This window comes from Globicephala melas, chromosome X (assembly GCF_963455315.2).
Source record: "Globicephala melas chromosome X, mGloMel1.2, whole genome shotgun sequence".
Lineage (NCBI taxonomy): Eukaryota > Metazoa > Chordata > Mammalia > Artiodactyla > Delphinidae > Globicephala > Globicephala melas.
The window spans coordinates 63,249,674-63,262,080 of NC_083335.1; positions in this window are offsets into that span (position 1 = coordinate 63,249,674).

Below are 12,407 nucleotides of genomic sequence, written 5' to 3' on the forward strand. Positions count from 1 at the left end.
TTTTAATAATGGAAAAATCAACTTGGAAGAAGATCAACAAGGATATACAAGACTTGAGCAACACTATAAACCAACTAAACCTAACAGACAGTCATAGAATACTCCACCCAATAACAGCATAATATACATTCTTATCAAGTAAATATGGAGCATTATCCAAGATAGAACATATATTAAGCCATACAACCTTCACAAACTTTAAAAGGATTTATATTACCCAAAGTGTGTTCTCTGACTATAATTACATAAAAATAGAAATGGATACAAGGGAATGATGTCAGCAAAATTGTGGCACAGGAATTTTTAGCATTTGTCTCCTCCTATAAATATCAATTTGAGCAAATTTTCATACATTAAAATACCCTCACAAGAGCCAAGGATTCCAGGTGAGGGATTATAACACCAGATTGAAGCATAGAAATGACAAAGACACATTGAGGAGGGTAGGAAAGATAGGTTCACACTACTCCCATTACACCTCCACCAAGCCTGGGAAGCCCAGTGCAGAGAGAGATACCCACCCCATGAGAGAAGAAGAGTAAAGTGAGTGCCCAACTTCATCACAGGTAACAGAGCCAGCATGTCACAATACCAGACAAACACCTGCCACCTCAGATGATTCCTTGAAGGTTCCCACAAACCTACTCCCTTAGTTCACCCTGATGCCTGCTGACCCTAGCAGCCTCAGGCTACTCCTGCAACCCCAGGCAGCATTTTTGGCACCAGTCTCCCCATGGGCTCCTGAAAATTCATACCCTTATCTCACCACAATGCCTGCCAACTCCAGTGACCCAAGGCAGCTTTCATGGGATCAGGCCCCTAGCAGTTACCATGAACCCAGGCCCTAGCTCTCCCCAGCACTTGCTGACTTCAGTGGTCCCAAGTGGCTCCTGCAGCTCCATGTGGCTTCCTTGGCTCCAGGCTCCCAGAGAGCCCCATGAATGCAAGACACCAGCCCAGCCAGGCACCAGGAAACTCCAGAGGCCCCAGGTGGCTCCCAAGGCTTCAGGCAGCTTCTATGGCTTCAAGCTCCTGGTGGACTTTTGCAAATCCAAGCCCCTGATCCATTCTGACACCTGCTGCTTCCTGAAGCCCCAGAAGAATCTTAATAAGCTCCTGTGATCCCAGGCTACCAGCTCACTTTGGTACCAGTCAACTACTATGGGATCACACTCCCAGTAGGCTCCCATGAACCCAGTTTCATACAACACCCAGTGCTGGCCAGCTCCCATGACCTAGAGTGAATCCTGTGGCTCAGGGTTCCAGTAAGATCCCATAAGCGTAAACCAGTACTGGACTGGCTCCTGTAGACCCAGACACTGGGCCCACACTAGTGGTCCCCAGCATGTGATTGACACTTGTGTACCCTGGATCCAGGATCACCCATGTGGACACAGACCCAAACTCATCACTACAAACTCAAGAGTCATGTCTTCCTCACTGAACTCAGGCTTCATTTCCACCCCCTAGACCAAGGCATGAGTCTGGTTCTTATGTACCCAAACACCAAGCCTGACTCATGACTGATGCAGGGACCAGCTTTCAGTCTCAAGGACAGCAGTAGCTAGAACACCCATTGACACCACCAGACCACCCAACCACAGTCTCTGGACAGGCTGACTGGTAAAGTGTTTTGTCTGCCAAAGCCAGTTTATAAAAACTGGAAAAGGTGCTTACATCCTCAACATCTGTCTCATCCACAGAGACCAACACAAGGCCACAAGGGTCTTGAATAATCAAGGAAATATGACTCCACAAAAGGAAACTAATAAAACATCAACAAGTGATCCTAAAAAATGGAGATCTATGAACTGTCTTAAAATAAAAGAATGCATAATAATCTTCTTAGAAGAAATAAGTAAACTATAATAAAACATAAATAGACAACTTTAAGAAATTTTTTAAAAAATGCATCAACAAAATGAGAAGTTCAACAAAGAAATATAAATTATTAAAAAAAAAGCAAAGAGAAATCCAAAAGTTGAAGACTACATTAACTGAGCTGAAGAATTCAATAGGAAGTTTCATGAGCAATGTTGATCAATCAGAAGAAAGAATTATTGAACACAATATGTGAAATCACCCAGAACAAGGAGCAAAAAGAAGAAAGAATAAAAAGAATGAAGAACTTTTTTGAATTATTGGATACCATTAGAAGAAAAAAAAAACTATGTGTAATTAGAGTCACAGAAGAACAGCTTTTTCAAGCAAAAGCTTATTTTAAAAAATGATGAATGAGAATTTTGCCTATCTGGGGGAAGATTTGGACACTCAAGTTCAGGAAGCTAATAGGTCATCCCAAAATTTCAACCTCAAAAGATCTTCTCTAAGACACATTATAATAAAACAGTGCAAACCAAAGCAAAAGAGAAAATTTTAAAAAACAGTAAGAACAAATATACTCACATATAAGGAAACCCCTTTAAGACAGAAACAATGCTGTAAGAAACAAACTAGGAACCAAGAATAATTTACCCAGCAAAGTTATCTTTCATGAATAAAGGAGAGATATAGACTTTCCCAAACAAACAAAAGCTGAGAGAGTTCATCATCACTAGACCTGCCTTACAAGAAATGTTGAAAGGAGTTTTTTGAGCTGAAATAAAAGGATGATAACTATTAATATGAAAACAAATGAAAATATAAAACATAAGTATATAGTCAATTTCACAATTCTCCAACATTGTAATATAATGGTATGTTAATCAATGAACTTTAGTATAATGTTTTAGAACAAAATATTAAAAATAATATCAGCAACAACAAGTTTTAATGAATACACAATATAGAAAGAGGCAAATTATGACACTGAAAATTAAAATATGTAATGGTGTTGTGGGGAAGAAAAATGATGGAGCTTTTTGTATGTAATCTAAGTTTAGTTATTATCAGCTTATAATAGACTGTAACACCTATAAAAGGTTTTATGGAAGTCTTATAACAATCACAAAGTAAAATTTACAGTAGATACTCAAAAGATAAAGAGAAAGGGATCAAAGCATGCCACTATTGAAAATCATCAGTTCACAAAGAAGGACAACATAAGAGGAAGAAAGGAGCAAATGAACTACAAAACAAGAAAACAATTAATATGATGTCATTCATAAATCCTTACCTATCAATAATTACTATAAATATAATTAATTTAATTCTTCAATCAAAAGTCATAGACTGGCTGAATGGATTGAAAAACAAGATCCAGCTATATGCTATCTAAAAGAAACTCATTTCAGCTTTAAGGACATATATAGGCTCAAAGAAAAGGAAAAAAAAAGATATTGCAAACAACTGGAAAACAAAAAAGAAAAGGGTTCGCTACACTTGTATAAGACAAAATAGACTTTCAGTCAAAAAGTATAACAAGAGATAAAGAAGGTCATTATATAATGATAAAGAGATCAATTCATAAAGAGGATATAACAACTATAAATAAGTACCCAACATCAGATTTCCTACAGATATTAAGCAAATAGTAACAGATCTGAAGGGAAAAATAGAAAACAGTACAATAATAGTAGGAGATTTCAATAATCCACTTTCAACAATGGAAAGATAAGCCAGGCAGAAAACCAATGAGGAAATGCTGGTCTTGAACTATACCTTAGATCAAATAGACCTAACAGACATATTGAGAACACTCCACCCAACAGTAGCAGGATGTACATTCTTCTTAGACATGCATGAAAACTTCTTAAGCATAGATCATATGTTAGGTCAAAATAAGCCTTATCAAATGTGAGAAAATTGAAATCATACCAAGTATCTTTTATGACCACAATGGTATGAATCTGGAAATCAATAACAGGAGGAAAACTGGAAAATTCACAAATGTGTGGAAATTAAACAACATTATCCTGAACAACAAATAGGTCAAAGAATAAATTGAAAGGGAAGTAAAAAGATATTTTGAAATGAATAAAAAGGAAACACAACATAACAAAACATATGAAATGCAGCAAAAACAGTTCTAATAAGGATGTTTATAGCAATAAATTCCCACATTAAGTAAAAAAACGGGACAACATAAATAACCTAACAGTACACCTCAAGGAACTAGATAGAAAAGAAACTAAACCCGAAGTTAACATAAGGAAGAAAATAACAAAGATAAGAGCAAAATAAATTGAATAGAGACCATGAAAACAAGAGAATAGATCAAAGAAACTAAGTTGGGGTTTTTTGGGGTTTTGTTTTGTTTTTTTTTTTTGTAAAGAGAAACAAAATTGGCAAACCTTTAGGTAGAATAACTAAGGAAAAAAGGGACAAGTCAAATAAATATAATCAGAAATGAAAGAGGAGGCATTACAACTGACACCACAGAAATACAAAGAATCATAAGAAATCACAATGAATAATTATACACCAACACATTGGACAACGTGGAAGAGATGAATAAATTCCTAGATTCATACAACCTACTAAGACAAAGTCATGAAGAAATAGAAAATCTGAACAGGACAATAATGAGTAAAGAGATAGAATAAGTAATCAAAATCCTGCCAACCCAGGAAAGCCTAGGACCAGATCGATTCACTGGTGAATTCTACAAAATATTTAAAGGGAAAATAACAACAATCCTTATAAAATATTTCAAAAAAATTGGAACACTCTCAAGCTAATTTTACAAGGTCAGTATTACCTGATACCAAGGCCTGACAAAGACACTAAAAGAAATTAAAATTAAAGGCAATATCCCTGATATATATAGATTAAAAATGCTGAACCAATGTAACTTCAACAGCAAATTAAAAGGATCTTATGCCTTGATGAAGTGGAATTTATCCTGGGATGCAAGGATGGCTCAACATATGCAAATCAATAAATGTAATACATAACGTTAATAAAATGAAAGATAAAATTATATATATATAGTAGTCTCAATTGATACAGAAAGAGCCTTTGATATAATTCAACATCCCTTCATATTAAAATATAATTCTCAACAAATTTCTATAGTAAGGTACCTCAACATAAGGAATGTACCTCATCAAATATGACAAGCACAACTGCCATTATACTCAATGGTGAACAGTTGAAAGCTTTGCCTCTAAGATGAGGAAAAACCAAGGGTGCCCACTATCACCACTCCTATTCATCATAGTACTGGAAGTCCTACCCAGAGCAATCAGTCAAGAAAAAGAAATAAATGACATTCAAATAAGAAAAAAAGATAGAAAATTTCTGTTTCCAGATGACATGATCTTATATATAGAAAATCCTAAATATTCTACCAATAAACTGGTAAAAGTAATCAACAAATTTAGTAAAATTATAGGATACAAATTAACATAAAAAATGTGTTGTGTGTTTATACACTAACAACAAATTATCTTAAGTAGAAATTAAAAAGAATTCACTTACAACAGCACCAAAAATATAAAATACTCAGAAATATATTTAACCAAGGATATGAAAGATGTAAATACTAAATCTACATAATTTAATGAAATAAATTGAAGAACTCACAAACAAAAGGAAAGATATTCCATGCTCGTGGATCATAAGAATTAATATCATTAAATTTATTCAAATGTCCATGATTACCAAAATAATCTATATATCCAATACAATTATCAAAATTCCAATGGCATTTTTCACAGAAGTAGAAAAAAAAACAGTCCAAAAATGTATATGGAGTAATAAAAGACCCCAAACAGTCAATGCAATCCTGAAAAGAAAAGAACAAATTTGGAGACATCACACTTCCTGATTTCAAACAATATGATAATGCTATATTAATCAAAATATTATGGTACTCACATAAAAACTGACACATAGACTAATGGACAAAATCAAGAGCTATGAAATAAAACCCATGTATTTACAGTCAATTAATATTTGAGAAGGGGGCCATAGGGCATTACATCAAACCTTCTACACAACAAAAGAAATAATAAACAAATTCAAAAAACACCATACAGAATGAGCAAAAATATTTGCAAACCATACATATAATGATTTAATATCCAAAATATATGAGGAACTCATACAGCTCAATAGCAAAAAATCTGACTAAAAAATTGGCAAAGAAATTTAATAATCATTTTTCCTAAGAAGGCATACAAATAATCAATAGGTATATGGGAAGATCATCAGGAAAATGCAAATTAAAACTGCAATGAGATATCCTCTCACACCTGTCAGAATAGCTACTATCAAAAGCCAAGAGATAAGTGTTGGTGAGGATATGGAGAAAGAGGAACACTTGTGCACTGGTGGTAGGTATGTAAATTGGCACAGCCACTGTGGAAAAGAATACAGAGGTTCCTCAAAAAATTAAGAATAGAATTACCATGAAATAAGTCAGTCACAGAGAGACAAATACTGAATGATTTCACATATATGTGGAATTTAAAACAAAACAAATGCATAGATATAGAGATCAGATTAGTTATTACCAGAATGGGGGTTGAAAGGTGGATGAAACAGGTGAATGGAGTCAAAAGGTACAAACTTCCAGTTATAAAATAAATTAGTCATTGGGCTGTAATGTACAGCATGGAGACTACAGTTAACAATTCTGTATTGCATATTTGAAAATTGCTAAGAGAGCAAATGTTAAAAGTTCTACTCACAAGTAAAAAATTGTAACTATCTATGGTGACAGATGTTAACTAGACTTATTGTGGTGATCATTTCACAATATATACAAATATCAAATCATTTATGTATACCTAAAACTAATATCATGTATGTCAATTATACCTCAATAAAAAATGAATTACTATCTCAAAGAGACATCCTAACCACTATGTTTATCACAGCATTATTTACAATAGTCAAGACATGGAAACAAATTGTGTCCATTTTCAGATGAATGGATAAAGAAAATGTCAAATATATATATATATTCATCCCTAAAAAAGAAGGAAATCATGCTATTTGTGAAAATATGGATGGACCTTTGGGGAATTATGGTAAGTGAAATAAGTCAAAGAAAGACAAACACTACATGTTCTCATTTATATGTGGAATCTAAAATAATCAAACTCATAGAAATAGAGAATAGAATGGTGGTTACCAGGGGTTAGGGGGTGTGCAAATGAGATGATTGTCAAAGGGTACAAACTTTCAGCTATAAGATAAATGAGTTCTAGGAATCTATGTACAACGTGGTTTCTATAGTAAACAGTATTGTATTATTTACTTGAAAGTTGTTAAGAGAGTAAAACTTAAATATTATCACCATAAAAATATAATTATGTGAGGGGATGGAGGTGTTTTTATTCTGGTAATCATTTTATAATACATATATGTATCAAGTCATCATATTCTATGCCTTAAATTTACATGTTATCAACAATATCTCTATAAACCTGGAAAAAATATTAAAAAACACAACAAAATGAAAAAATGTGAATTAAAACTGGAAAGCACAGTAAGAATCTCCACTGCTATAAAAGTGGCATTTTCTAAAAGGTTCAAGTATACAGTTGGGGCTTTATCAATTTTTATATCAAAAAGAATGGGGCATGAAAAGTTGGGGTTTTATATTTAGATTTTAAATTTCTATTTAAAAGAAACAGAAAAAGAAAGCTGACAGATTTCTTCTCTCTTTTCTGGTGAATAACTGTTTAAATTCATCTACCCTGAATGGAATTGAAATTCTATAATATATAAGTGGAAAAATGATTGGAGCTTTATCTTAAAAATAAATATTAAAGCTATAATTTTTAAAATTAGAACTAAATAATAGAATGATCTTTTGAAATTTCACAAATATATAATAAATTAAATACATACTCATAAATAACAAATGAGTCATAGGGGAAATCACAAGAGAATCTAGAAAATAGTTTGAAATGAATGAAAATGAAAACACAATATACTGGAACTTATAGGACATAACTAAATTAGTCCTTAGAGGAGAATTTACAGATATAAACACATATATTGAAAAAGAAATAAACTCAAATCAATTATTGGATCTCTTACCATTGGAAATTAAAAATAGAAAGATAAAAATAAAAATAAACCCAAAGCAAGTAGAAGGAAAAAAATAATAAATATCAGAGCACAAATTAATGAGAGAAGGAATTGAAAAACAGTCAATAAAAACAATAAAACCAAAATTGATTCCTTGCAAATAACAATAAAATTGACAAGGCTTTCACTACACTGAAACAGAAGGAGAGAGAGAGAGAAATCTCAAATTACTAAAATCAGGATTGAAAAGAAGAATACTATTACTGACTTAATAGAAATTTAAAAGTTTATATGTGACTATTGTGAACAAATGTGTGCCAACAAATTAAAACCACAGGTGAAATAGATGAATTTATCAAACAGAAACGACTGAAACAGAATCAAAAAGAAATTTGAAAATCTGAATAGACTTATTATAAGTAAAGAGATTGGATTAGTATTCATAAAACTACCCACAAAGAAAAGTTCAGGACCAAATGACTTCATGAGTGAATTTTATTGTATTTTTAAAGAATAATTAATACCAATTATTCACAACTTCTCCCAAAAATAGAAGAGAAAACACCCCCAACTCATCTGACATGGAGACAAGTATCACCCTCACACAAAAGCCAGTCAAAGATATCAAAAGGAAAGGGAAAAAGAAACAAACAAACCAATATTCCTATGAATGCATATGCCAAAATCCTCACTGAATTACCTACTAACTGAATTCAGCAATATATAAAACAGAACTATATACCATGATCAAGGTTGGTTTAACATCTGAAAATCAATCAATATAATACATTATATTAACAGAAGAAAAATGGAAGCCACATGACCATCTCAATAGATACAAAAAAAAGCATTTGATAAATTCTAATGCCTTTTCATGAGGAAAAATATTCAACAAACCAGGAATTAAAATTTCACTTCCTCAACCAGAAAAAGTGCATCTCGAAAAATCCACAGCTGATACTATATTTAATGGTTAAAACGGTATGTTTTTCTACTAAGATAAGGAACAAGAAGAAAATATCCACTCTTACCACTTATTTTAAATAATTTACTGTAAGCTATAGCCAGTGGAATTAAGGAAGGAAGGAAAGGAAGTACAGCTATGCTTATTTGTAGATGCAATAGTCTTATATATGGAAAATCCTAAATAATCCACTAAAAATACTTTTGAAGTAATGAAAAAATTCAACAAGCTTGCAGAATACAGTTGAAAATTTTAAGAATCTATCATATTTCAATACACTAACAATAAATAGTCTAAGAATGAAGTTAAAAAAGGAATACCATTTAAATAGTATCAAAAAGAATAAAATACTTAGAATAAATTTAATCATAGATTTGCAAAACTTGTACAAAGGAAAGACTAAACACTGTTGAAAGAAATTAAAGAAAACCAGAATAAATGGAATGAGTACTATGCCTATAAATTGGAATACATAATGTTGCTAAGATGGCAGTACTATCAATCTATAGATTAAATGCAATGCCTAGCCAAACCTCAGCTGTCTTATTGGTAGAACTTGGCAAGCTTATCTTAAATGTAAATGCAAAGAATGCAAAATACCAAACCACACTTGGAGTAGAAGAACAAAATTGGAGGACTCACACTTCTTGATTTCAAAACTTACTACAAATATACAGTCATCAAGTGACTGTGGTACTATCATTATGATAGACATGTAAGTCAATAGAATATAGTTAAAAATCCAGAAATAAGCCTTTACATTTATGGTCAACTGGTTTTCAACAAGAATGAAAAGAAAGATCAAGGGGAAAGGAATAGTCTTTTCAACCAATGGTGCTAGGACAATCAGACATTCACATGGAAGAGAATAAAGTTGATAACTGTGATAGTCATTTTTTATATGTCAACTTAGCTAGGCTACAGGGCCCAGTTATTCAATCATATATTAATGTAAGTGTTGTTGTGAAGCTATTTTGTAGAACTGATAAAAATCCATAATCCATTAACTTTAATTAAGGGATATTATTTTAAGTAATCTGGGTGGACCAGATTCAATCAATTAAAACGTCTTTGGGAGAAGATGGTGGAAGAGTAAGATGCGGAGATCACCTTCCTCCCCACAGATACATCAGAAATACATCTACACGTGGAACTGCTCCTATAGAACACCCACTGAACACTGGTAGAAGTCCTCAGACCTCCCAAAAGGCAAGAAACTCCCCATGTACCTGGGTAGGGCAAAAGAAAAAAGAAAAAACAGAGACAAAAGAATAAGGATGGGACCAGCACCAGTGGGAGGGAGTTGTGATAGAGGAAAGCTTTCCACACACTAGGAAGTCCCTTCGCAGGCAGAGACTGTGGGTGGCAGAGGTGGGGAGCTTCGGTGCCGAGGAGGAGAGCGTAGCCACAGGGGTGCGGAGGGTAAAGCGTAAAGATCCCTGCACAGTGGATCGGTGCCGATGTGCACTCACCAGCCTGAAAGGCTTGTCTGCTCACACGCCAGGGCGGGCGGGGGCTGGGAGCTGAGGCATGGGCTTCAGTAGGAGCGCAGGGAGGGGACTGGGATTGGCGGTGTGAACACAGCCTGAAGGGATTAGTGCACCACTGCTAGCCCGGAGGGAGTCCAGGAAAAGTCTGGAGCTACCAAAGAGACAAGAGACTTTTTCTTGCCTCTTTGCTTCCTGGTGCTCAAGGAGATGGGATTAAGAGTGCTGCTTAAAGGAGTTCCAGAGACAGGCTCAAGCCACGGCTATCAGCGCGGAACACAGAGACGGGCATGAGACGCTAAGGTTGCTGCTGCCGCTACCAAGAAGCCTGTGTGCAAGCACAGGTAACTATCCCCACCTCCCCTCCTGGGAGCCTGTGCAGCCCGCCACTGCCAGGGTCCCATAATCCAGGGAAAACTTCCCCGGGAGAACGCACGGCAGGCCTCAGGCTGCTGCAACGTCATACTGGCCTCTGCTGCCACAGGCTCGCCCCGCAACCGTACCCCTCCCGCCCCCCGCCCTGAGTGAGCCAGAGCCCCCATAACAGCGGCTCCTTTAACCCATCATGTCTGAGCGAACAACAGACGCCCTCAGGAGGCCTACACGCAGAGGTGGGGCAAAATCCAAAGCTGAGCCCTGGGAGCTGTGCAAACAAAGAAGAGAAAGGGAAATTACTCACAGCAGCCTCAGAAGCAGCGAATTAAAGCTCCACAATCAACTTAATGTACCCTGCATCTGCGGAATACATGAAGAGACAACGAATCATCCCAAATTGAACAGGTGGACTTTGGGAGCAAGATATATTATTTTTTCCCCTTTTCCTCTTTTTGTGAGTGTGTATGTGTATGCTTCTGTGTGAGATTTTCTCTGTATAGCTTTTTTTTCACCATTTGTCCTAGGGTTCTATCCGTCCGTTTTTTAATTCTTTTCTTTTTTTTTATTTAAAGAATTTTTTCATAATAATAATTTTTATTTTAATAACTTTATTTTATCTTATTTTATTTTACCCTTTTTCTTTCTTTCTATTTTTTTCTCCCTTTTATTCTGAGCTGTGTGGATGAAACGCTCTTGGTGCTCCAGCCAGGAGTCACTGCTGGGCCTCTGACGTAGGAGAGACAACTTCAGGACACTGGTCCACAAGAGACCTCCCAGCTGCACATAGTATCAAATGGCAAAAATCTCCCAGAGATCTCCATCTCAACACCAAGACCAAGCATCACTCAATGACCAGCAAGCTACAGTGCTGGGCACCCTATTCCAATCATCTAGAAAGAGAGGAACACAGCCCCATCCATTAGCAGAGAGGCTGCCTAAAATTATAATAAGGACACAGACACCCCAAAACACACCATCAGATGTGGAAGTGCCAAACAGAAAGACAAGATCCAGCCTCATCCACCAGAACACAGGCACTAGTCCCCTCCACCAGGAAGCCTACACAGACCACTGAACCAACCTTAGCCACTGGGGACAGACACCAAAAGCAACGGTAACTACTAACCTGCAGCCTGTGAGAAGGATATCCCAAATACGGTAAGATAAGCAAAATGAGAAGACAGAAAAAACAGAAGATGAAGAAGCAAGGTAAAAACCCACCAGACCTAACAAATGAAGAAGAAATAGGCAGTCTACCTGAAAAGGAATTCAGAATAATGATAGTAAAGATGATCCAAAATCTTGTTAATAGAAGAGAGAAAATGCAAGAAACATTTAACAAGGAACTAGAAGAATCAAAGAGGAAACAAGCAACAATGAACAACACAATAAATGAAATTAAATATACTCTAGAAGGGATCAATAGCAGAATAACTGAGGCAGAAGAATGGATAAGGGACCTGGAAGATAAAATAGTGGAAATAACTACTGCAGAGTAGAATAAAGAAAAAAGAATGAAAAGAACTGAGGACAGTCTCAGAGACCTCTGGGACAACATTAAATGCACCAACATTTGAATTATAGGGGTTCCAGAAGAAGAAGAGAAAAAGAAAAGGACTGAGAAAATATTTGAACAGATTATAGTTGAAAACTTC